The following is a 5,136-nucleotide window of genomic DNA, read 5'->3' as shown; positions in this document are numbered from 1 at the left end:
CAATATCATATTTTACAGCGTTCAGGCTCTCATCAGAGACCTAAATGCTTAAACAGAAATAGGGGTTCTTGCTCAAAAGAACAACTATGTTTTCAACAACTATTAAGGAGCCCCATGTGAAGACCAGTAACTATTAGAATAAAAATGTATCTGAGCAACTCCAAACAACAAGGTCAAAAACACTGGTTGGCAGTAGGCAGTGGCTCATTTTCAAACCAGTTAAATAAAAGCAAATGTAGGCCCATAATTAAGGCAATCTGTATTTTGGTGGGAAGGTTGCCATTTGGAGAAGAGAGCTAAGTCCTTAACGACCATTGTCACTGTGCTCTGTATAGTGCTTAGTACATTAACTATCCTATCACATATTAGTATATCTGTGTAATTATTATAATTTTATAAATATAAAACATAAATCCATTCAATATACATTGCGGATGAACTCAGAGTCAAAGCAAGTTCTGAAGGCCAGAAGCAGTCTCACTATCCTCACTGTCAAATGCCTTTGCATCTCTCGGTTCTTGGGACCTGTCTCCAGAACACACAGGGCTTTATGAAAGCCGGTTGGAAACCTCCCAGCAGCGTTCAAGGCTCGTCCTGCCATTTCATATTAGAACGACGTTCTTGGGGCAATAGCTGACAGTTATCACTTTCTACTGTGTGGACTTGTACCTTCTGGAGAGGGGTGAAACGCAACTTCAGAATGTTGCAGAAAGTTTCCTGCCATGTAGTCCAAGTCATGCCCGTTTAGACGGCGGACACTAAGCATTATGAAGTATTTTTCCTTTCTTTGTATGCGTTGAATATTATTGCTAAGTTTCATGTGCCAGAGATCATAAAATAAAATTTGTTTATAGTTTACCCTTAGAAAATATGAGAGCTATTACATTCAGCCTCTAAGTCTGGGGAATACTGTTTGCCAAAAGCTAGGTGCTCTATCAAGGGTTCTGTTAAATATCCAAGATTCAGTGACTGCTTTGGGATTAGTGAGTCCATGGTCTTTGTCACAACTTCTCAACTCTGATGTTGTCGCATGAACAGATCCCAAACTATCAATCGGAAAGCAATGGGTGGCCTTTCAGTAGAATGCCACTTACAAAAGCATGTAGCCAGCCTGTGAGCCTTAGCTTGCTCATCCTTGTTTGAGAAAGCTTTTTGGAATGTAAAAGTAACTCATAATTCTGTATTTTAATTAAAGGATTAAATAAGAGCACATTAGTTTGTTTCTTACTCTTTTACCAAAAAGTGTGTGATTCGTAGCCCTCATATCTACATTGTGCATGTGTTGCTTATACATATAGGTCTCACTTATAGACTATCGTGTTACTTGATATTTTGTGTTTCCAACACTCATTTTTACTAATAAAACCTCTTTGACTTCTTTTCTGTGTAACAATGTATGTCTGGCAGTCAGGATTGCTGAGTAGGGAGGCAAAGCTGATGTTAGCTATAATCCCATAATTCCTAGTGGTTTAGTGTTCTGTGACTTGACAGCTCTCTTTGCAGGTGTACAATGATCTAGGCAGCTTCAATTTTGTTATCTGATGTGATTATCCTCCATTTTTGCATAGTGCCAATTTTTGCCAAATGCTCAAGTCTAGAGCCTGTGCATGTCAAAAAGGGAGGAGTAAATGTACATAGAAAATGCCAGCGATGTTTAATCTTTTATAAAATAAATTATCCAGGATCTGAAAGAATATTTTATAATGTTTTATTAGTATAAAAGCGATAATATTTACTTTCTAAGGAGTAGAGTCAGAATACTTCTGAGCAGAGAGGATGGTTTGACTTTGTTTTACTTACTAGGACCTGTTTTCCGGGGCACAAGTTCATGGAGAGAGACAACATACTGCCTAAGCAAAAAGATCACAATACCCTCGCCAAGGCAGACAGACAGACAGACATGCCGATTGAAACAGTGGTTCCAACGCCCAAATGACTATGAAGGTGATGCAGGGCTGACGTGGTTTGTTCTGTCGTACCTATGGTCTGCTGTGAGTTGGAACCAACTGGATGACTTCCAACTCCTACAGTCCGTTCTGACATCATAAGTATTTTATTTTAAGGATGTCATCTCTGTCCATGTCATTTTAGTTTAATTTACATAAACAAACAGTACAAAAAAGGCAAACATTCTTCTTTTTAAAAACTTCAACATGAATGGTGCAGAAGGAATACTGTGGCCCATCTCGAAACCAGTCCCAAGGTGAGAAAAGTGCTAAACATAATGAATTGGGACTACTCTGACCAGATCTCATCCAATAGAGCCCGAGCAATGCATTAGTTACAACATTCAGAAATATGAGCAGAAGAATGAAAGGTCTATGGACTTTTCAAATCAGCGACAGCCTACACCCACACACGTGACAGATGAATAAATGCCATCTGAGACCTTCAACAGAAGGACTGTATGTTAGAGAACAAAGGAAGAGGCTCAGGCTGTTTTCCACAATTTTTTCTGATTCTTTGTTTTAGTGGAATAGAAGAGTTTTGTAAAACTGAAAGAGACAAAGAAAAGGAGGAGGAGGAGCTGCCTCTGATTGGGTCAGCATTTGCAAATTATACCTGTCATTTGAATAAAGTACAGTAGGTTGAATGATGATGATATTGTCGATGATGCATTTTAAATCAATATAACTCTCAAAGAACACAAGAGCTTTTCTGTATTGCACATTATTGTATGTACCATTTGCCCAATCTAGGTAATGAGTAGTGGATGATGCTGTCTTAGAAAAACAGTGACAGTGATAAATTCTTAACCTTGTCTTTGTCAATAAAATAACAACTATTATATTAATAATTATCACAACCGGTGGCAAAAGAATGAGGTTTTTCTGAGATGGAGAAACTTGATTTCCAACTCTCAGTAGCACTTCTGTGATTTCAGCAACCCCTAGAACAGTGACATAATAGAGATCCCGGCACATTCCGTTCACAGATATGTTTCCCAGAGATTTCTAAAGGAGCTTCCTCCATGGAGGAAATGGATAGTCCTGAATTTGAAGAACTTATTCTGGAAAACAGCTTTTGCACAATGCCTCAGCTATAGAGTGCTGCTACAACAGAAATCATTTGTCTTTCACTTTAGGAGGTTAGAAGTCCAAAGTCAAGGCACCACCTCCAGGGGATGATTTTCTGTCGCAGTTGATTATTGAGAAAGAAAAGTCCTTGTCTCTCTGAGCTTCTGCTCTTGGATGATTTCCCATGACTTGACATCTCTCTTCCCACACCTGTAACCTATTGCTTTTCTAATCTCACCTTTATCTCAAAAGAGATTGATATAAGACACCCCCTACACAAACACCACCTTAATGTAACAAAGGACATCCAAAAGTATGAATAAAAGAAAACCAAATTTGAAAAGATTCCAGTTCATAGTGACCATAAGGTTTCCCGTGCTGGAAATCTTTACCAGTGAACAAATCCCTGCCCTAGGGTCGATTTTGACCTACAGCAACCCTGTACAACAGAGTACAATAGCCCCTTTGGGTTTCTGAGAGATTTAATTTTACAGGATTAGACAGCCTCATCTTTTCACCCTGGAGTACCGAGTGGGTTCAAACAGTTAACCCTATGGTAAGCAGCTCCATGCCTAATCCACTATGAGAATTTCTTAGATAAAAAGATCTAGACACCAAACTCACTGACATCATGTCAATTTTGACTGGTAGCCTTATCATTTTCCCTGAGTGGCTTGTGGATTTGAATCATCAACCTTTTAGTTAGTAGTTCAGTGCTTATTCAACAGGGCCACCAGCCATCCTAAATACAGGTTTAATGAAAACACCAGACTCAGGACCACAACGTTGATGCGTGACCCGTAGTAACTCTATAGGACAGGGTAGGACTGGCTCTGTGGGTGTCTGAGACTGTCACTCTGCTGGAAGAGCAAGCCCCGTCTTTCCCATAATGCAGCTGGTGGTTTTGAACTGCTGACTCTGCAGCTAGCAGCCCAACTCCTAACCAGTAAGTCACAAGGGGGATTGGATTTGCAACTCATATTGTTGGTGCAATACAATTCAACTCACAGTACACACCAAGAGTGAGTCCAGTCCATTGAGGGAGGCAACAAATAAATTAAGTGACTTACTCCCTGGCTCTTTTATCCAGATCAAAGCCTCTAGTCACTCAGTCCCTGCCACCGAACTGATGTTGACTGGTAGTGACCACATAGACCAGCGGTTTTCAACCTGGGGGTCACGAGCCCTTTGGGCATCAAAAGACCCTTTCACAGGGGTTGCCCAATTCATAACAGTATCAAAATTACAGTTATTAAGTAGCAATTAAAATAGTTTTATGGAAAAAAATTAAAATAGATTTATGGCTCGGGGCTCACCACAACATGCAGAAGCGCATTAACCGGTTGCGACATTAGGAAGATGGAGATCCATTGGGATAGGACATGGTAGAAATGTCCCCTTCGAGTTTCTGAGACTGTCACTGTTTATGGGAATAGACAGTCTCTGGGGGTGCAGTAAAGGTGGACACCTGACTTGTAAGGCCCTTATCTACTGGGGTTCTCAATTACAATATAGAGATGTATAGACGATTCCCATGCCCAGAGAGTCCTGGGTGGTACAAATGATGACCATGTTTAACCACTAACCCAAAACATCGGAGGTCTGACTCCATACAAATGCACCATGGAAGAAAGGCCTGCTGCTCTGTTACTAATAAACAAGCCACTGAAAACCCTGTGGGACCCAGCCCGGCTCGCGCACACACGCTGGTTGCGCAGAATCCGAACCACCTCAACAGCAACTGGTCTTGCTCGCAGGAAAGGGTATACTTAGCAGAAGAACTGATGCTTGGATTGTGAGATTTCGGGCAAGGAACAGTGTGATTACAAATGTGCAGCACTTTGTCGCTGTTGACATTTTCACGGCTGCCGTGAGTCCTTGGTCTTTCTCACCTCTAGTGTCACATTAACCATCTAATCTCCTTGTCAAGCCGAGGTTCTACATACCAATAATTAGAAGCAACCAAAAAGCAATACTTACCTAGGATTCATGCACTTTTCTTACAGAAGTAGAGTAATAAGCCTTTGGGGAGACTTCCGTGTGTTTTCTGATGAACCAGAAACCACAGTGGGATTTTGATACTCAATTTTAGCCCTAGGTTAAGTCAGGGAGAGCAGAG

This window comes from Tenrec ecaudatus, chromosome 9, assembly GCF_050624435.1.
Source record: "Tenrec ecaudatus isolate mTenEca1 chromosome 9, mTenEca1.hap1, whole genome shotgun sequence".
In the NCBI taxonomy this organism is placed as follows: Eukaryota; Metazoa; Chordata; class Mammalia; order Afrosoricida; family Tenrecidae; genus Tenrec; species Tenrec ecaudatus.
Note: the sequence above shows the minus strand (reverse complement) of the source record.